The sequence below is a fragment of the Chenopodium album genome, chromosome 10, assembly GCF_948465745.1.
Source record: "Chenopodium album chromosome 10, dcCheAlbu1.1, whole genome shotgun sequence".
NCBI classification, from domain to species: domain Eukaryota; kingdom Viridiplantae; phylum Streptophyta; class Magnoliopsida; order Caryophyllales; family Amaranthaceae; genus Chenopodium; species Chenopodium album.
In genome coordinates this window covers 55,231,707-55,254,888 of record NC_137843.1, presented here as the reverse complement: position 1 = coordinate 55,254,888, position 23,182 = coordinate 55,231,707, and the positions used below count along the sequence as shown (strand labels likewise).

The 23,182-nt window shown below is 39.0% G+C and overlaps 1 protein-coding gene across 1 annotated transcript in view; it reads right to left on the bottom strand.

Moving 5' to 3' along the window:
* Nucleotides 1-23,182, bottom strand: part of LOC145564174 (phosphoenolpyruvate carboxylase kinase 1-like) — an 86,788-nt gene that overhangs the window by 59,990 nt on the left and 3,616 nt on the right. The gene's annotated exons all lie outside the window — the stretch shown is intronic.

Below are 23,182 nucleotides of genomic sequence, written 5' to 3'. Positions count from 1 at the left end.
AGAATATGACTACCATTGTTGATTTATTTTTAGTGTCTTTATGTCTGTCTAAAGATAGGTTAGAACTAGTGAAGAATTGTTGACTTTTCCTACCTCAAAAAAATTTGAAAGTTGGTCCAGGCCATTAATGGGTGTCATATTGGACTATTGGTTCTTGTATTAGGGAAATTTTGATGCAAAATGAAGAAATTGTGATCAAGTTATGTGTGTTTGAGTCTGTTTCTGCTCAAGGCTTGCACCCTTTACGTTTTATTTAACCCTTGTACCTTGTGTCCTTGTTCATTTTGTATCTAGGTACATATAGATTATAGAGTTTAGACTTTGGAGTTTCGTCCACAACTTTATTTGCTTCTTACTTTATTCAAAATTAACTTTTATTTAGGACATGTTTTGATTTACTAAATTGAACTGAACTGATTGGAGCTGAAATGAAGTGAAGTGAATTGTTTATGAGAGAAGAAAATTAGGAACTGAACTGAACTGAACCGATTTGAGCTGAATTGAACTGAACCAATTGGAGCTAAATTGAACTAAACTGAACTAAAATTAAGCTGAAAAGAACATGTCCTTAATGAAACAACATTAATTTCGATAGCTTTAGAATATCCACAATGGTTTGCTATATGCCTATATGTACAAGTAACTTTGAGTTGATACAAAATTATTCCCCAAACTACATGATTTAAGCTACAACCTCTAAAATGGCAAGTTGCCTCCTTTTGTAATAAATAAACCATTAAAAAAAAAACTAAAAACAAATACATAAACAATATTAAACAAATCAATACATGTGCATTGGGTGGAGTGAAACTACATAGCTCTATAAAGATATGTAGCTCCACAGTGGCTAACATATAGCTTTAAGGGTCTGTTCTGATTTACTAAAGTGAGCTGAACTGAACTGATTGGAACTAAACTGAAGTGAACTGAATTAAACTGAAATTAAGTTGAAGAGAACAAACCTTAATTATTTAAAAATTACAAGCAGGTTCTTTTATGCAACCATATTGTGGATACTCTTAGCCTATGTTACATTTCTTTTTTTAATTTCTATGTATGCCGTCTATAACTGTTACGTATTATTTATAAATATAACTGTTTATAACTCTCATCAATCATTGGCCAAAAAATAATTTTAATTTTGAAATAAATCTTATGGTGACGTAAAATGCGACGAAAAAAGAGAAAGGAAAGGAAAACTCGAAAAGATAAGCAAACATGACAATAAAAATGGATTGCAAGTTTGCAACTCTGTACCTTTACGCCCTTCACAACTTTTTTTGGCGACGACTTCATTGACTCGTAAAACTTTGAATTTTCGATGAATAAAACTCTTATTTGGTACTTAAACCAAGTTACCAACAGAATATGACAACCACTAGCTTCTGATTTGTGTTCATGTTCTTGTTCATATGCTATTGGCAACTTGCCTAAGATGATATCTCTACTAGCTTTTATGCACTCAAATTAAATCCTACATATGCATGATGCAAACTCTATTTTATAATTCAAAATAAATGATCACATGAAAAAATCAAAAAGAACATATCTCATACTTTAATACTTATGTTCAAATGTATATTTTATTTTTCTTGTTGGCAATTTCGGCCATGAGTGCTCTTTTTGTATTTGTTCATTATTTTAAACTATGTATTCTTTGGATATAAAATTTATGGATTTTCAAAAGTATGATGTACAACTTATCAAGCACAATGATTCCGTAAATTCTATCATCATACATTAAGGTAATGTACCCTTAGGGTACGGTGAGACACTCAATACTGGTTTCCAAGGAGCATGTTTGTACAAGCCACAATTCGTCCAAGCATGATCGTAAAGTGAAACTCAAGCAAAAATATCTTTGTGAAGAAAATAAGTTCTTTGATTATTAAACTAGCAAAACTCGATCTCTTGGAAATGTGAAACAAACACTACAAAAATAGCTAAATTCAATATCGATGTCTGTAAGCTAGTCTACATATATTTCAAGAACGTAACTTAAGTAATGATATGATAGATGTAAATTAGACAAGAGTTTTTGGTCTAATTTAAATCATTATATTAAAGCTCAAACCTTAATTTCAAACTTTAACTTCTTTTCATTGAAAATCAAAAAATTATCCCATTAATTATGTTGAAAATATTATATGTTACTTGTACAACTTATCAATAGATAGTCAATCAGTTGTTAAATTGGAATTAAAAACTCTATTCTCACTTTCGGATAGATTCCCATTTGCTTATGTGAGCATTAAGCTAAGTTGAACTCACAATTTATGAACATGAAAGTTCTTATAATCGAGTAATAACAAGCTTAGGCTCTGTTCTTTTGAGCTTCTGGGCAGAGCAGAGCAGGAGGCAGTAGAACAGAGCAGATTAAATTTCAGCAGAGCAGATTTCAGGATAGCAGAGCAGAGCCAAGCCGAGCAAAGCAGATTTCTACATTATTATTAATACTATTATTAATGTTATTATTATTAATTTTTTTGTTATTATTATTATTATCATTATTATTATTATTAAGTGCATATACCATTGATTTAGATAGTGAAAATATAAATAAATGTGTACCATATTTAACATATGTTAGTAGTAGAAAGATAAAAGACAACAGTTTACTTATATTCATTTCACAAAAATTTTAAAATAAAATGATTAATGAGTAATAATGATTTTACTTATAAATATGTCTTAATCATATATTTTTAACCTCAAAATAATATACAAAGTACTACTTGAAAACAACCTCTTTTTTTTTTTTTTTAATTCATAAATTGTATGGAAAGATTTGAAAAATAATTCAACTCAATGAACTAACAATCAATACCCATGTTAAATGTTTCTATACATTATGATTCTAATATAAAATGTTTATAAAAAGAAATTGTTATTAATTGTTTAGGGTAAAAATACCCCATAAACGTGGTCCAACCCCGTAGCGACACGTGGCCCAGTCAAAGGGCGACACGTGTCCCTATGGGAAGATGACGCGTGCCCAGGGCTCAAAAGAGCACCTGAAACCATCATAAAGAGGCCTTATTGCATCATAGCCCAACTCCCGAGAAATATTCTTGAAAGCCGCAAAACGGCGCCCTCATATTACGCGTGGCACCTCCTGATTGCGCAGCCAATCATGTCACGGAATTTTAGGTCACAAACCCTGAAGGGGCACAAACTCCCACCCCTATAAATACCCCAATCATTTATGATGGGAGGGGTGGATTATGACATTACATAAAAAAGAGCATAAAATAGCTCCAACTTCTCTCTACTTTCTCTCTCTAGCCTTTCCGCTTTAGATCTCTAACTTGATCGTCGGAGGAGAATATTCCGGTAAAGGAATATTCGTTCATTTTGCAGGTGTCCGAGTCTCATTGCCTGAAGAGCGCGACCAGTATCCGAGGAGATCCAAAAAACACCCGAAACATTTGGCGCCGTCTGTGGGGATACTCGTCTGTCATGGAAATAGATGGTCAGACACCTAATACAGGCCCTCGTTCAGGCGAGGACGGTCATGTAGAGGATATAGTCCCTACAATTCATTCCAGTGACCCTTTGACCGCCTCATTTCAAGAGGCCGATGATCCTCCAGTTACTGCTGCTTCCTTGCAAACCGCACTCAACAAACTTCGAAAGGAGTTTGAGAGCATCCGAGCTTCTACCTCTAGGCAGCCGCCCAGAAAAGAGGGAGAAAGAGCTCCAAAGAAAATTCAAAATAGAGTAACCAATGCAACATATGCTGGGAACACCCCATTTCGTAGGCCGAATGGAAGGTCTCCTAGGGTGCCAAAAACGAATTTGTCTAGTCTATTGGCGAAAACCCAGTCGGCTGGGGGGAGGGGCAGACAGCCTCGAAGAGAGGAGACAGAGCCGTCTCGACGCTGGAAGGACGCGAGAGACTACCTTCGGCATAAAAAACGGGAACGTGCCGCTTACTCAGATACGGCCTCCACTCCCACAATGCCGGATAAATTTTCTAACCACTATCTTTCCCAACATAGCAACTCGGCCATCTCCAGCAAGAGTCAGGTTGTTCGTACTATAAACCCCATTCCAGTACAACCGCTTCAGCGTCAGTCCCCCAGGGTTTCATCGGCATTCTGCAGCCGAGTCCCCAGGTCTTCGGACAATATGGGCCATTTGGCCAGACGTTCGGCCAGACTCATTATTTGGCCGGACAGTCCGTGCAGCCCCAGTGAATTGATTGGCAGATGCGTTTGCTGACTCTTGGAGATAATCCGCCTCCGTTTTCGCAAGAAATTTTAAGCGCTCCTCAGCCGCCGAAGGTGAAGAGCGTACTTGTGGGCGCCTATGATGGTACGGGTAACCCCGAGGAACACATCACTTCGTATAGAAACCCGATGTACTTGCAAAGCGTAGATGACGCTACCTGGTGCAAATGCTTCCCGGCCACTTTGAAGGGTGTGGCGCAGGATTAGTTCAATAGTCTTCCGGCCGGGTGTATCAATTGCTTTACCACACTCAGTTTGTTATTCGTGGGGAATTTCTCTTACAACATACCATCTCGAAAGACAAGTCTCAATTTGGCAACAATTGTACAAGGAAAAAATGAGGGCCTACGTTCGTACGTCCAAAGATTTAACCAAGAAAAAGCCCAGATTCATAATCTGCCGGATGAAATGGCTTACTCTGAATTTCTCCGGGGATTAAGGCATAATGGTTTTAAGTTTGATTTGGTAAGGAAAATGGTTCGGACATACGCAGACGTTCTGCGGGAAGTCGAGGCCTACATTGAAGCAGCCGACTTTTGTTCGCTTACAAAAGCAGAGGCGCCGGCCAAGGGGGCTGAGAAGAAACAATCTACTCAGCAAGACTCGGCTGGTAAAAAAAAGGAAGGAACCAAAAGGAAAGAAGTTTGGGTGGCCGACGGCCAACAACCAAAGTCAAAGAAAGTCAAGACGTACGAGCCCCAGTACGAGTTCAACAAGGATTGTTACTCTATCTTGGTGGAAATCAAGGATAAGTTCGAGTTTGAAAAGCCTAAGCCGTTAAGAGGCTCGGCCCAGTACAGGAACAAAAACAAGTACTGCCACTACCACAAAGATGTGGGGCATGACACAAACGATTGTATCAATCTGAAGATATTGTTGGACAAGCTAGCCGAAAAGGGCATGTTGAACTCCTATGTGATGAAGTCCAAATTCACTTATACATGGACAGACAATACGTCCGAGGGGAAAAAGAAAAATGATAAGCAAAATGATGGGAATAGTACCGATTCAGGCTTTGTGGTTGTAATATCGAAGGGATTCGCCTCAGGCGGCCCCACCATGAAGGGAATCAAGCAGAACGCTTAGAACTTAGGAAAGGTGATGCAGACGAACGTGGTGAAGGTCGAACCCTTCCCCAAAGTAACCGTTAGTGAGGCTGACCGGGGGGAGGTTAGAGCCCTGCACAACGATCCTATGGTGTTTATCATGAAGATAGCCAACTTGAAAGTGGGCCGAATACTAATAGATACGGGCAGCTCGTCCGATATTATCACCCTAGCCGCCCTATAGAATTTAAAGTTCCCATAAGATGCTTTGAAAGACATCACTCATCCCTTAGTGGGGTTTGGAGGAAGCATCATTCACCCAGTCGGACAGATAGATTTGCCAGTCCGATTTGGGCAGAAAGGGGAAGGAAGGGATATGGTCGTCCGATTCTTAGTGGTGAAAGAATTGACTAGCTATAATGTCATACTCGGCCGTCCCACTCTAAATGCTACTAAGGCTGTGATCGTCCCCCATTTGATGCTGTTGAAGTTTGAGCGATCGGACGGAAAAATTGGTTTGATTCAAGGAAGTCAGAAGATGACAAAAGAATGTAATCAGCTAGCTGTTAAGCCAACGATTCGTGGACATGGAACACCGTCCGAGTCAAAAGGGGAAGAACCCCCACTCCAAGCATCCCAGGTTGGCCAAAAGCGAAAGTAGGCCATGGCCGACCAGGCATAGCATCAATGACCGTCGGCCGGCCTGAAGAACTGAGACCTCAACCGGCCGGCGATCACCAAGATGTGGTGCTCGACCCCGATCAACCAGGTCAGACGGTCAGTGTAGGCACTATAGATATGGGTCTGCTTGGAGATGAGGTAGTTCAGCTGTTGAGAGAGTTTAAAGATGTGTTTACATTCGAAGTTAGTGAAATGCCAAGCATAAGCCCTAACCTGGCCGTGCACAAGTTGGCTGTGAATCCAGTCATTAAACATGTCCGCCAGAAGAAAAGAAATCATGGAGAAGAGAGGAATCAAGCGGCCTCAGCTGAAGTGAAGAAGCTGATGGACGCTGGTTTCATTCGGCAATGCTACTACCCAAATTGGGTAGCTAACGTAGTTCTTGTGAAAAAGTCAAATTACAGATTTGAACAAGGCATGTTCTAAGGATAACTTTCCTTTACCTAAAATCGACCGCCTAGTTGATTTCACGGCCGGGAATGCCCTAATGAGCTTCATGGACGCATACTCCGGATTCCATCAAATTCCCCTATGGGAAGAAGATCAAGAGAAGACTGCATTTGTGACCGAGCAGGGGCTGTACTGTTACAGAGTTATGCCATTCGGCCTCAAGAATGCCCCTGCTACATTTCAGCGGCTGGTCAATATAGTCTTTAGAGATCAACTTTGCCGGAATATGGAGGCGTACATTGATGACATGATTGTCAAGTCAAAGGAGCCGGCCGACCATCTAAATGATCTTCGAGAAACATTTACCGAACTCAGGCGGCATAAGATGATGTTAAACCCGAAGAAATGTGTCTTTGGCGTTGAGTCCGGTAAATTTCTCGGATTTTTTATTGATTAACGTGGAATCGAGGCTAACCCTGAAAAAATTCAAGCCGTCTTGGACATGAAGTCCCAAGAACAATTAAAGAGGTGCAAAGATTGATCGGCTGTTTATCAGCACTCGGTCGATTTCTGTCAAGATCAGGGGACAAATGACAATACTTTTTTCAAACTATCAAAAAGAAAACCATGTTTGAGTGGACGGAAGAAGCTGAGGAAGCATTCGTACAGTTAAAGAGTCATCTGCATAAATTGCCTCTGCTCGTCAGTCCACTCAAGAATGAGAAGTTGTACATTTATCTCGCCATCTCAGAACACTCTTTAAGTGCCGTCCTGCTTGCTGAAAGGGACGGCCACCATATCCCAATCTATTTTATCAGTCATGTGCTACACAACGGCGAGCTTAGGTATCCTCCTGTTGAAAAGTTTGGTCTATCATTGTACATGGCATCAAAGAAGCTGCGACCGTACTTCCTGGCACATTCAATTGTGGTCTACACAGATCAACCACTCAAGAAGCCGTTTGCAACTTTAGAAGCTAGCGGCCGCATGCTTAGATGGGCTTTAGAGTTGAAGGGCTTTGACATCATGTTCGAGCCCAGGAAAACTATAAAGAGGCAGGCCTTTGCTGATTTTTTGGCTGAGATGACACGGCCAGACTTACAACCGGCTGGAGCCCAGATCTAGAAAGAATATGTAGATGGTAGTGCAACGGCAGCCGGGTGCGGCGCAGGGATTATCTGTCAATCTCCAGAGGGAGATAAGTTTGAATATGCAATGAGATTTCAGTTCCAAGCCTCCAATAATGAGACCGAGTATGAAGCGTTGATGGCCGGCCTTAGAATGTGTAAGGCGGCAGGGGAAATTAAAGTTGATGTGAGCTCGGATTTCCAGCTTATAGTTAACCAAGTTAATGGTAACTTTGAAGCCAAGGAGCCGGCCATGATGAAATACTTGCAAATGGTAAAAGAAGAAGCTAAGGGTCTAGAGCACTTTACCCTGCATCAAGTCCCCCGTTCGTCCAATCACCAAGCGGACACCCTCTCCAAATTAGCATCCTCGGCATCATGTGATACTCCCAGATCAGTGTTTTGGGAAGTAAAGGAAAAGAGGAGTATTGATGCCGAGCCAATACAGATCATTGATAGAAGCTCAACTTAGATGGATGGAATCATTTCCTACCTTAGGGATGGATTGCTTCCGGCCGATCCGAAAGAGAGCTGGCTGATGAAAAAGAGAGCGGCCTGGTTCGAGATGAAAAAGGGGGAGTTATTTAAGAAAGCCTTCGTGAAGCCTTATCTAAAGTGTATTACCCCTGAGAGGGGGCACGATGTGCTGGACGACCTCCACTAGGGGCATTGCGGTTCCCACATTGGAAGACGAGTTTTGGCTGAAAAGGCCACCCACTTAGGATACTACTGGCCGAGCCTAAAATCAGACGCCATGAAAATGGTAAAGAAATGTGACAAGTGCCAGAGGTTCGCAACCCTAATTCATCGCCCAACCAACAGTTTGTCGGCCATAAGTAGTCCGCTCCCCTTTGCAAAATGGGGCATGGACATCTTGGGTCCGTATACACCAGCGTCTGGTCAAAAGCGATATGTGTTTGTAGCAGTAGACTACTTCACAAAGTGGGTCGAGGCCGAGGTCGTCCGGAGAATTAAGTGGACGGATGTGTCAGCTTTCATATGGAAGAACATAATTACCCGATATGGAGTACCTCAGTCGATGGTGTTCGATAATGGGCCCTAGTTTGAAACACGCCATCTCAAGGAATGGTTGGGAGACCAGGGCATAGCTTATTGCTTTGCCTCAGTCGGCCAACCACAAGCCAACGGCCGAGTAGAGGCCTACAACAAGTTGATCTCCAATGGTATCAAGCGCAAGCTTGAAAAAGCAGGCGGCTTATGAGCCGATGAGTTAGTTAATGTGTTATGGTCCATACGAACAACAGCAAAATGTTCCACAGGGGAGACTCCATTCTTTTTGGTCTATGGTGCCGAGATAGTTCTTCCAATAGAAATGTACGAGCCTACCCTCCGGGTGATGTTATATGATGAATCAGCCAATTAGGAGGCGATGAAGACCGCCTTGGACTTTCTTCCAGAAGCCAGGGGCAATGCGGCGCTCCGGCACGAAATCTATTGCTTGAGGATGACAAGGGCATATAATCGTCGAGTGTCTAAGCGTCCGCTAAAGATGGGAGACCTGATGCTAAGAAAAATGGAAGCTGTAGGCCGAGCAAATGAGGATGGTAAGTTAACCCCAAACTGGGAAGGGCCGTATCGAATCAGTGTAGAAGTTCGAGATGGTACTTTCCGTCTTGAAGCCCTAGATGGTTGTCCAATTCCACGAACATGGAACACGGACAACCTCAAAAAATATTATGTTTAAAGTCTTTTGTACTTAGCCAAAAAGTTGTATATACAGCTAGGTCTTAATGACCGAGCAATGTAATTAGAGCCGTACGGCCCCAACAATGTAATCTTGACACATTAATGAAAGTCTGGCATTGTTATCTTATTGAGTTATCTGATTTCTTTTGCATATGCTTTTTGAAATGTCGAGTGAAAATCATAACTATGTTGCTTGCAACATAGCAACATGGCCTATAAGAGCTGAACAAAATTGTTTACGATATAGCAAGATGGTCACAAGGGACCACAAAAAAAAAATATATATATACATATATATATATATATATATATAATATATATATATATATATATACATATATATATATATATAATATATATATATATATATATATATATATATATATATATGAATAATGACTGGAAAGTCACAGGTAAACCCCCATCAGGGCGGACGATAAAAGCATCAGGTACCCTAAATCTGTCAAGGGCATACCTAGGCATAATAGCCCAACCAAATTTAGAAATTTCTGAGTTGATATATTACTTGAAATTTCCTGAGCACGTCCAAGCGATAGATTCAACGGACGGCTCACATGAGGTACATCAAGTGGCCGCATAAGCTGTTGATTCGGCGTTTCACCTAATCCAAGGGCAATCATTACTATGATTTGATTAACTCACTAAAACTATCGGGTCAATCAAACTACTCAGAATATGGATTAGGCGAACGCCGAATAAAGGGGCATACCCCCCCAGGTTCGTACGAAAGCATAAAAGCATAAAAATGTGCAAAAAATTGCTAAGTATAGAACAGATAAAATGAAAACCGCTTAGAAGGCGGCAAAATTTGCATTAATAAAAACCGCTCAGAAGGCGGCAAAATATCTTACAAAGCCGCTCAAAACAGGCGGCACCAAATAAAAAAAAAAAAAATTCGTTCAACAAAAACAGAAGTTAAAGATTGAAAGGCTTGAATTGAGGGACGGCCGGAGGAGGACCTAGGCTCTATTTAGCCAAGTCTTTGTCTTGGGTAGGCTCCTCAAAACAGGCGGCACCAAATAAAAAAAAAAAAAATGCATTATCAGCAGGTTGTGTCTCTTTTTCTTCGCCTTCCGCCTCGTCCGCCTCACCATCCTCATCTTCCTCCTCGTCCGAAGTGGCCGGTGTAACGACCAGTTCGGGAGAAGGCTGTCCGGCCTTCTTGGCCTCCTCTCTGAGGCAGACGAAGTTGAGACGTTTAGCGAAGCGCTCCTGATAATAGGCGGCCTCCCCTTCCTCCACCATCAGCTCGAACGCCTCGAAGAAGTGGCTTTACAAACCTCTCCTCGACGTTGTGTTCAATAAGGACGATCTCGGTGGGGCTGGGCGGCCGAGGTTCCTTAAGCTGCTCACACAAGTCTAAGACATTCTTCTTCAGCGTCTCCACCTCTGCCTTGAGGGCCTCTGACTCTTGGAGGGCCGTCTTTAGGTTCCGTTGGGCAAGGGCCAGGTCCCCCTTCAACTTTTCGGACGCCTCAAAGCCCTCCTTCCATTGTTGGGCGTTAAGGATAACCTCGTCCCTCTCTTGCCGAAAGGTGTCCCTGGCTAAGGTCTCCTTTTCAAGAGCCTTCCCCAGCTTCACCAGATCCTCAGCTTGCCACGCCGTCTTGTCGGACAGCGCGTTAATCTGGGTTTCCAAGTGAACCCTTTGGATGGCGGCCGTTCCCGTCACTTTATCCTGGGCCTTTCTGACAGCGACCCAGGCCTCTTTCAGCCGTTCATTCTCCTTCTCCTTCCACTCTAGGAAGGCAGTGAGCCGTAGAAAGAGCTGCGCGCGGACGGAGATTCGTAAGTAAGAAATTATTCAGGTATAGAAGCTAAAATAGCAATTGGACGCAGACAGTTACCTCAGCGCTGTAATTTATCATGGGGCCGAGGAAGCCCTCGTTAATTCCCGGAATTTGTCCTTCTGCTCCTGAGGGACGGCCCTAGCCATGGCCTCCCTCATCGCTTTCCTGCCCGCACCATTCAGTGATTGGCTGGGCAACCTCATATTCATCTCCTCCCCAACATCTGTACACAATCGCAAAAGCTGTTAAGTCAGGAAAAAGATTGCCAAAAAAAAAAAGTATGGAATTCCTCTCTAACCAGTTGAGAAGTTGGGAGGAGATGGGAAGTTGAAGGTGAAGGGAGGAGGAGGTTGAGGTTCGTCCTCCTCTTCACCTCTGCGGCCAGTTAAATCTTCAGTCGAGTGACTAGCAGCCGCTTGCCAGTCCGACTTCTCAACCTTTTGAACAGGGCACCCGTCCTCTCCCAAGGACAGGTCGTGGACCGACCTTGTTGGCGGGTCCACAGACTTGGAGTCCCCACTCGTTGCCAGCTGGGGTTGGTCTCCTTTGGATTTCTTTGAAGCAAACCGCGGCGTCGTCTTGGTTGCAGAAGCTGAAGGGGTCCTAGCAGAGACCGACTTCCTTTGTTTTGACGCCTTCTCTTTGTCCTTGGAAGAGGTGGTCGGTGTCTTTCGTTTTGCCCTTGGGGTAGGGTGGCTAGCTGCAAAGAAAGGAGGAAATTAGCGCAGGAATAATTAAGGCAAGTAAGTGTCCGTACTAAAAAGGGAAGGAGACCCCACCAAACATAGCAGCACAGACATGAAGAAAAGCTCGCGCAAAAAAGGTGACTCCCCCCATAGTAGCAGCACAGACAGAAGAAATTGTCCGTGCCAAAAAGGGAGGCAGCTTCTCCCCGATGTACCAGTACGGCAAAGGACTTAAAAGAGGGCAGCTCGTACTTCCTTGGTCTGCTCGTACATTCGCTGCCGAGCCTTGTACCGAGCAAGATCAATCTTGGACATGTCAGCTTCCCCCTTCTGCTCCTCGTCCAGCATGGCGTACGCTTCTTCTGCAAAAACAAAATTTAACCAATAGTTAGAATAATTTCCAACACAAAATGAGTTCGGAAACCAGAAAGAGCTAAAGTCCCACCTTGGGGAATGTTTGTGTACAGGCCACATGCGGACATAAAAATTGGGTCCCGGAGCCAGCCGGCCAAGGGGATCCAGTTTTGGGGCACGGCCACCAACTTTCCACCCCGTCTAACCTTCCTGACTTTAAAATATTCAAGTTGGTGAGCCTGGTCTGGGTCGACGGGTGGTTTGTATGGTCTATGATTCCCTCGGCCAAGTTGGATCGGCTTGGCATTAAACCGATTCATCCGCAAATTGAACTCTGTATCCTTGGTTTTGAAGCGGTAGAACAGGTTCTTCCAATCACGCCACTTCGACACACGGTCCATCACCACCATATAATCCTTTGTGGTGCTAAGTATGAACCATCCGTCCGTGTGCTTCTCGAGGCGGATCATTGCGTGCATCTTGCAGAAAACCGAGAAATTCGGCTTGAAGCCCTTACGGATGCACGTCACCAAGTACCCAAATATGTTCAACCAGCTGTTTGGCACCAGTTGAAAGAGGGCAATATCGTACTCGTCCAGTACTGTACGAATGAAGGGGTGAAGAGGGAAACGAAGTCCAATGTCTAAATCAGCTCGGTAGACGCTGAATGATCTGCGGCACGGCCGCTCATCCTCCCAGGCGGCCACCGAAAGAGACCTTTTCGGGGCCTTAAGTTCAAATCCTTCTCCCAGCTGGAGAAACGCCTTGTACTTGTCAAAGCCATCATTCAAGTAGGCTAAGCCCATGTTACCCACCGTACAGGCGTACGGGTCCTTAAAGGTGTCTGCATTGGCAACGACCTCCTCGGCCGTTGCCTCACCCTCTGCCGCATTCCCGCCTTCGGCCGTATCCACTGCCTCCTCTTCTCAAGGGTGAGGAGCAAATCCAAACTCAATAGACAGAACTCTGTCCAGATCAGCAGCCTCGGCCGAGCTCCTACTTCTGGAGTCGTGGCCGCCCCTAAAGACAGCAGCCTCTTCAGGAACTAAGAGACCCTTGCCCTTGTCCCTTGCAGCGGCCGCCTGATTTTTCGAAGAAGGGTTGCTGCGAGGTGGCAGGTCGGACAGCTCATTAATGATGACCCCAGTCCTAGGCCTGTCCGTTCTGCTATGTTGGAGATGGGATGGTGCAGGAACTGAGACGGACGGACCAGCAGTGGCCGCCCGAGAAAGGGAAGGAGGCCTCTCACGAGATAGCAACTCGGCCGCTTGCATGGCCGAGTTGGCATGTTGTGAGGACCTGAGTTGTAGGGTTGGCCTGGACACTCCCGCAGAAGAAGAGACGCCTTGTGCACGTTGGCCCTCTTCAAAAGAAAAAGTTACTTCCACGGCCGAGCAATGAGTACCCGTGGAAGCGGTTGTATGGGTAGTAGATCCGGTTTCTACGTCCGTGTTATTTGGGTCATAAGGATTCTTAGGATTGACCAGACTTGTAACACCCCCAAATCTCCCTCTACGGAAATACTAGTATAATACGTATAATTATACCGTAGAGATAGACTTGGGCGTATTACCGCCGCGTGATTATGCAAGGCTACTCAAACTCACTAAATAAACCAATACTTTGTAGCGGAAACTTCAAAACTCTTCTTTATTAATAATAACTATGAATAGAAACCAACGTTATGAGTACTCCAAAAATAGATACAAAGACCACGATTCCTGACTTAGTGAAACCAAATCCCGGGACTCCAATGCATCAATTTATTCACTCCACCTGAAATAACACTGCTTACCATTACGGTAAACAGGGCGAACCAAAACAAATAGGAAATACGGGTTAGCAAAATATGCTAACTACGGTAAGTGCAAGATAATGTAAAATCAATTTATTTGCAAACATGCTTTTAAAATCAATTCCAATAATTAATCCAATAATTTCAAACTCATTATTCCAAAACCGATTACAACTATTCAATATTCAAAATAATAATTAATAAAACCAATTCCTTTATTAAGAACCAATTTCTTTTAATCCAATTTCTCACCCAAGTGTGCACACCCCCCAAGCTAGTCTCCTTATATTACAAGACTATTCTTAAGGAAAGACCCGGTCATACAAAGTCCAAGGCCTTATCAATAAACCAAATCCGCATAGTGGGATTACCAACATGCTTATAAAGCATTAATAATAATAATTCAATAGTTCAATAAATCCTTTTAATATCCAATAAATTCCATTATAATTCAAACTCCTTTTAATAATTCCACATACTTTGAAAATCAAAACCTTTGAAATAGATACTTGAGAATAAAATCTCATATCAATAACTTTTCAAAATCAATAACTTTTCCTTGAAAAACCTTTTATTTAATTCAACAAACCTTTTAAAATCAATTCCTTTATTTAAACATGATAAGTAATTCAAACCATTCAAAACATGATTTAAAAATCAATCATTCAAAATACTTTTATTAAAATCAATACCTTCAAACATAATTTATTTCAAAATCATAATTCAAATCAATTTAATTCAATCACCAATCAAATCATGTAAAACATGTTATTCAAACCAATCACTTTCAAAGGTATCTAGCCACCTAAACGTACCTTGATCCTTGCTAGAAAAACCACACAAAAAGAACCTCAAGAACCTTGATTCCGAATATCAATCAACACTTCGCACTTTTAAAGTTCAATCACGAATACACCTTGCAAATAACATAACCATAAGGTTATCACAACATAAACTCAAATCTAATGTGCATGGACTATAAAACTCTTTTAAAATAATACTTTAATATAAAATTATAGCTTTGAAATAGGTATTTTTATTTTAGAAAACTAACCATGAAGTAGATAAAGGAATAGGATTAAAGAGAATTGAATTTTCGTAGGAAAGAATAGGCAGAACTTGCAGAGGTCATAACTCCTTCAATATAACTCCGAATTGGGTGATTCTTGAGCCTAACCTCAAGGATTTTTCGAGAGAAACAATCTTTTGTGAAACAGCAATACCCCAAAAACTGACCAGAAGTGCCCGAAAATTGTCTTCAAAGATAAACGGGATAATATTTGTATGAAAAGAGGAGAAGAAAAGTATGAAAAGGTTTAGGGAAAAGAAGAATAAGAGAGAATAAGAGAGAAGAAGAGAATTGAGTTTTTGTGTGAAGAATATGAGAGGTATGAAGGGGTATTTATAGGCTAGCTCATGCAAGAATTATGGCAAGAGAATGTGGGAAGAATTATGGTAAGTAGGGTTTAAGAGATTACTTGGAGAAGTGAGTAAAAGAATTAAGGAAAGTTTGGATATTAAGGTGATTGTGTATAATTGAATATGGAATGTATGTATGTCATGAAAAATAATAAGGACGTTGGAATTACTTGGGGAATAATTAAGAAGAATAAATGGCAAGAAAATATGATGATTGGATATTAAAAAGATGGATAAATAGAATTAAGGAAAATAAGAGATTTTAAGGAGATAATTAAAAATATAATTTACCAAAATAAGTCACCCAAAAATCCATCATGGTGGCTTTAGATATTTAGGGAATTAATTTGCTAGTTTTAAGGAATTAAAAATAATTGTGTAAATAATATTTATTGTATAAAATAATTAATTAATAAAATTCCAATTATTCACTAAATAAAATAACTAAGAAAATCAGATTTTCCATACATAGATAATCCGAAAATCATAGTCATTAAATTAGGAATTTTCGGCCATAATAAAATATAATTTTGTTTAATTAAAATATCCGGAATATATATAAATAATCCGGTTTTTAAATAAAATAAATGGATAATAAATCTTATCCAAAATAATGATTAGTTTTCAAAATACTTTTGGCGCCAAAATTCAAATATTATTTTGGCTCCAAATAATAAATTTACTAAAATACCCTTTTTAGAAATTACTAATTAATTAATTAATTAGAAAATACGTTTCAAAAATACGAGGTATTACAAGACTACCGTCTGGATTTCTGGCCGCATGAAGATCATATGTTTGCCTTGTCCTTTCCATGTCCGACTGTAGGGACAGAGAGGAGTAGGTGGAGGTGAGTAGGTACGCACTAGAAATGGACCCACTCCCTGAAGAAGACAACTCGTCTCCGTCCACTCTAGACTCCTCAGTCGCAGGCGAACGGCCGGGCTCATGAGGAGAAACGGACGAAGCCGAGTGTTGAGCCAGATTTGAAAAAATACATAAAACAAAGGAAAAATAATAATACAAGTAAAGGTGAAGGGAAAGAAAACAGGCGGCCTACCTCTGTCCGTGTAGAAAACTCGAAGAGTTCTTGAGAAGACTTCAAAGTTGACTGAAAAACTCAAAAATATGCCCGAAAAACTCAATCACACGGCAGAGCTCTTGAAGATTCAAAGGAAATCACTTTCTCTCTCTAAAAAGCTCTGATCTCTCTCTAAAAATTCGCAAAGTTCCAAAGTGCAAAAGTGAGGTCAAACCCTCTATATATATAGGCAAAATTTATGGGGGCATATTTGTAAATTCATCTTCCCGCCTTCAGAACTCGAACGGTTTTAATTTGAAAATGTAATCTAGAATTCAAAAGGGTGAAAAGATAGTCCTGTTAAGTTGGACGGAGAAAGAGACAGACGAGTAACGGCGCATCCAAATAGATGGTCAAATAAACAAAATTAAGGGATTCATCTTAAAAATCTGGGCGTCCGAGCTCACCCCCGAGAATCCAAGTGGCATAGTTCGTCCGTCTAACTCTCAGACTCGAGCGTCCCCTAGAAAAGCTTTTAGGCGGACGAAGACAGTCAGCCAGCGTAGAACGACCAACTTTATGAGGGCGGACAGATCTGCTCGCCTTCTCAGCTACACGCCCAGTCTCCATGTACTCGTACACCTCAAGATGGGTGAAAGATCAAAGGAGGCGCCCTGTAGCGTACGAGCCACCCCCTCTGAGGGGCAAATGTTTAGGGTAAAAATACCCCATAAACGTGGTCCAACCCAGTAGCGACACGTGGCCCAATCAAAGGGCGACACGTGTCCCTATGGGAAGATGACGCGTGTCCAGGGCTCAAAAGAGCACTTGAAACCATCATAAAGAGGCCTTATTGCATCATAGCCCAACTCCCGAGAAATATTCTTGAAAGCCGCAAAACGGCGCCCCCGTATTACGCGTGGCACCTCCTGATTGCGCAGCCAATCATGTCACGGAATTTTAGGTCACAAACCCTAAAGGGGCACAAACTCCCACCCCTATAAATACCCCAATCATTTATGATGGGAGGGGTGGATTATGACATTACATAAAAAAGAGCATAAAATAGCTCCAACTTCTCTCTACTTTCGCTCTCTAGCCTTTCCGCTTTAGATCTCTAACTTGATCGTCGGAGGCGAATATTCTGGTAAAGGAATATTCGTTCATTTTGCAGGTGTCCGAGTCTCATTGCCTGAAGAGCGCGACCAGTATCCAAGGAGATCCAAAAAGCACCCGAAACAATTATTATTATTTTTTTTTTGAAAGAATTGTTATAATTATTAGAAATTATTAATTAATAATATTATTAAATATTTAAATATTAATTCTTAATAGTTTGAATTATTAAATACTAGATGAAGCCCGTGCGATGCACGGTTTTTTGAATTTTTAAAAATATATATATATATATTTTTATGTATTTGCTAAAATTTGTTATATATTTAGATAAAATTCATAATATCAAAAGATAATATTTTGTATTTAATTAATTTAAACTTAAAAATCTCATTCGACAATTTTGTTTACATGGCATTTGAATTATTTAATTTTAAAAGAAATTAATAATCTCTTATTTTATTGGCTACACTTAAATTTTATAATCCTACGTGGTGCGTTAGAAAAATGAATCCTATATGACTCTCTAAAAACTCGGGAAAAAACTCCCCTTTATATATATATATATATATATATTAGATTATTATTGATAATTATTATTAATTATTATTATGATTAATAAATGTTAATTATTATTAATATTAATAATTATTATAATTATTTTTAATATTAATAATTATTATAATTATTTAAAATAATAAATTATTATCATCAATACAATATTAATTATTAATATTGAATATTAATTATTATTGTTATTATTAATTATTATTTGAAAATAGAGCAGAACAGAGCAAATTTCTTTTGAGCAGAGCAGGGCAGAGCAGCTTTAAAGAACGGGGCCTTATGCAGCTTAGCCCATCTCAGCTTGTTACAATGATAATGATAATCTGATCCTAATCTCCCATTGTATCCTTTTTTTTTTTTTTTTTTTTTTTTAGAAAAAAAAAATGATAATGATAATCTCCTAAATTATTTTCACAAATGTTCAGCTTAACTACCTAAAGTTCATAAAGAGATGATCAAATAACAAGCTAAGAACTCAAATGTAAATGCTAGGTAGTAAGGGGGCACACGAAGTTGGACTTTTATGCATAAGATTCAATTTGCACAATACCGTTGACCTTGGACCAACCTACTTAGTAGTGATATTAGCAATAATAAAAAATTACAAAAAATGCTAACAAAACAAGCACTCTACTCCACGCCTCGTCCTACATATTTACTTTGGCCTTTCGGCTTGATACATGCCACCTTGACTTTTTACACACACCCTCGTTATCTTCTCTATATTATTCACTCAATCATTCGCAGTCTCTCACTCAACTCTTGTACTCTCTTATGGCCTTATCTTTATTATTTAATAACCAATCATTTTATTATCACATGAATTTATTAAACGTGTACACCATTCAATAAATTCATAAAGTATATTCGTCGTTTTCAAAACATCCTAGAATTACGATAAAATACTCATTTTAGAATAAAAACAATTTTAACTAAAATCAAAATGCACATCATATTCTAAAGCGCACAAGATAACCATCAAACTATGGTAATAACATAAAGGAAAAATTGCTAAAAATAATACAACCTTTGACCTATTCTTTTTTAATAATACAATCTTTGGGTTATTTTGTATTAATACAATCTTTTAGGGGTGTTCATCTTAAACAAGACAAAATTAAATTTTCGGTGGATTTTGAGGCTAGAAAAGGAGAAGGGATGAGTTTTTGGTGGTGGGGATAGGTAGGGCTGTAAATGAGCCAAGTCGAGCCGAGTATTACCTTGTTCATGTTCAAGTTCATTTAACTTAGGCAAGTTCAAGCACGATCCCGAGCTTTCAAGCGAGCTCAAATTTCTGTTCAAGCTCGGCTCATTTAGTACAATATATGTTCACGAACGGTTCGTGAACTACTCGTTTATTTAACGAGTCTTTCATGAACGAACTTAATAATAATCGAGCTTCTCCAATAAATGAGATTTGTACTTTTGATATTTGAAATTTTCAAAATAAGCATAATAATTGAATCTTAATTATAAATTTAATAACTAAATTAACAATTGTAAATAAATCAATAATTCATGAACATATATAAATGAGTAGTTCATGAACATAAATAAACGAGTTGTTCATGAACATCTATGTTCGTGTTCAAGCTCATTTATTAAACGAGCTTCAAAATTTGTTCAAGCTCGGCTCATTAATTAAGTAAACGTACATGAACGAGCTTCAAACGAGCCCGAACACGAGTAGTTTATTGATCGACTTGGTTCATTTACACCCCTAGAGATGGGGAAGGGGGGAATATCCCCTCCTCTTCTCCTACCTCAAAACCCATCGAAAACTCGATTCTGTCGTATATAAAATGAACACCCCTAAAGGTTGTATTATTACAAAATAATAAAAAGGTTATATTATTAAAAAAGAATAGGTCAAAGGTTGTATTATTTTTAACAATTTTTCCAAACATAAATATAACTTCACTCTATTTTTTTTAATGATCTCCTTCGTTTTTCGGTTCACTTGATTTTTTTTTTTTTTTTTTTTTTTTGTTAGTTCTCTAATCTCTATAGTTCTACACTTCTCACTTTATCTAATTTTTCTTTCTAATGTAAATTTCCATTTTTAACTAATTTGAAAATCATCCGTTTCTAAACTAGAGACGGATTTTAAATTTCGTCTCTAATATTTCATTATGTGACTTTGAGGTCACGGGTTCGACTCCTACCTCTTGCGATTCTTGAGAGTGCGAATTTTTTTTTTTTTTTTCGTTGCTGAATTTAGAGACGGATTTTTTTTTACGTTGCTAATATAAGAAACAGATAAAAATAATCCGTTGCTAAACTAGCGACCGAAATAAAAATCCTTTAACAGATTTGATCTGTTGCTAAATGTCTCTTCTTTTGTAGTGTCCTTTGGTCCACTACATATTCCCATATTACAAACCCCCTGGAAAAAAAAAAAAAAAAAGGAATGGAGTCTTATGTTAAAGTTTATCAGTTTATCCTTAAAAAAAAAAAAAAATTAGGAAAGGAAAAATTATTGTGCTCAACTTATGCTATTATTCCGTACATGAATATTATAGTTTTTTTATATATTTTTTTCGTTAATAATGATGATTTGAAAATAAATTTGACATTAGGGATATAGGAAAAATGGAAAATATATTATTGTGATATATTTTTCATAGATATTATAATATTAAATAATATATCTTTCTTATACTACCTCCGTTTTTTTTAGTTGACACATTTTGACTTTAGCACTATTCATACACTCCTCTTTGACCGTGTTTTATGGTTTATACATAATGAAAAATATTGTCATGGGGGATCTTGTTAGATTCGTCATGATATATATTTTCAAAATATCAAATTTTTATAATTTTTGCTTATCGGTAATTAAAGATATGAATGGTTGAAGTTGTGCGTTGGCAAACGTAATTAAAGAAACGTGTCAACTAAAAAGAAACGGAGGAAGTATTTAATAATAGAATCATATCATGTACGGAGTATTGATGATGAAATATTATCTTACTATGAAGTTTACGGTTTTGAGTGATTAGGAATGTTAACATAAAAGAGAGATGGCCATACTGTGCTACCATGTCAAGTGGCCTATCTATCAAGATACAAATCAATTTGGGCCACATTCACTTGCTACAACTAAATTTCTCAACCACTATGGGCTACGGCCTATGTAGAAACTCATAGACTGGACTCATGGTCAATCTAGTCTCTGATCTCACACGTACAAAGGTACTACCTCCTGTTTACACAATACTTTGTGTTTAACTTTAATTATTTGTGTCTTGAAGAAAGCATTTTTGCACGTCTTTGCTCATTGGCTAAATAACAAGATTTATGTACAATTCTCCCTCAAGCCCCAACTTATCTTTGAAATTCGGAGTGCATCACTTGAATTGGTTAGTTGGTTCTTTAAAGTGACAATATACTAAGTTTTTTTTTTTTCCTTTCAGAAATACTCTTTTAAATTTCGTCTATATTATTCTGTTTAATTTCCTTATTTATCCATCTCACTTAAGAAACTTTTTAATTAATAATTTCTACATAATAGTACGAATAACATTTGATAATCAAACACTAATCTAAAATGATGGGACCGAGACTAGGAGGGAACGGAGGGAATCGGATCATAATCCTTTGCTACATTTATGGCTATGTAATGAAATTGTGCACAAAGCTTGGGGCCTTATTCAACTCCGATTTCTGTACTAATTTTAAAGGAAAATGAATATTATCGAACATCTTGAATTGTGTGGTTAATAAACCTTATGCATTTTTTAAAACAGAAGCGAAATAGGGATGAAAGAAGTAGACGAAAATAAATCAATGACAACTTACAATCTTTTGAGAAACTAATCCCAAAATCCGTTCATAAGGTAAAGCATTTCTTACTTTACATAACACTACTTCAAACTTTAAGCATGTAAAATATTCACAAGCCTAATCAAGCCCATGTTGTTAGGGTTCTATCAATAAACCGACTGTTACTAGTTAAAGTATCTCATCACTAGACTTGTAAATTAATCACCCAGTCCCATCTTATTTCAATGTAACATTAACCAAAGTGGGCGGCCAGTACTTGCTCGACTGAATATAATCTTATACTTCCTCTGTTTTTTATAGTTGTAATAATTCTCTTTTCACATTTGTCGATGCATGTTTTTAATCGTTCATATCTTTAATTTCCGACATGTAAAAATTATAAAATTGTATAAGGCGAGATGAATCTAACAAGATCCAACATGACTATATTTTTACTTAAGTATAAACCGTCAAAGTTAGTCAAAGAGAAATACATGAATAGTGTAAAAGTCAAACTGTTGCAACTATTAAAAAACAGAAGAAGTATCCAATAACAATTGATTGAGTTTTAATTTAACCCATTTTGGTATCTTATTTTCAATGTGACATTAACGCATTTGTGCACATATAATATAAAGTTGCATTTTTTTTTTTCTCATCATCGTATCACATCATATACGTTTTCATAGTATTACTAATGTTGAGTTAACATCTAAGGATACAATTGGTAAAATATTTTAAGTTGAAGGGTATAGCTTGTACTTTTGAAAAAACATGGATACACATTAGAAACTCAACAATCTTAAGGGCATAGCTCAGAAAAACCTTTAATTTATGTTATAAAAATAAATGTACGAGTCTTTAGAATGTGAAATTTTATCAATTAGATGTAGCATAACTTATGGATAAGTATCTCTTTTAGGCTTTTATTACAAATGACTAATTAAATACATTTTTTTTTTTGTATGCGACCTACTGTACCATGCGGCGAAGAGTACTCGGTCAGGGGTTATTCGAGTCATCGGAGTTACTCATGTTACTAAGTCAGGGGTTACTTGAGTTAATCCTGATGGAGTAACCCTTCAAGTGACCCCTGACCGAGTAACCCCTCAAGTAATCCATGACCAAACCCCTCGAGTAACCCCTAACCGAGTAACACCTCAAGTAACCCCTAATTGAGTAACACTTCAAGTAACCCCTAACTGAACTCCTTAAGTAACCCTTGACCGAACTGCTCGAGTAAGCCCTGACCAAACTTCTTAAATAACCCCTAACCAAGTAATTCGAGTAACCCATGACCGAGTAACCCCTCGAGTAACCTCTAACCGAGTAAGTCGAGTAACCCTTGACCGAGTAACTCGAGTAACCCCTGAGGCCCTGACCGAGTAACTCTAGTAATCCCTGACCAAGTAACCCCTTAAATAACCCTTGACCGAGTGAACCACTCAAGTAACATATGTCTGAA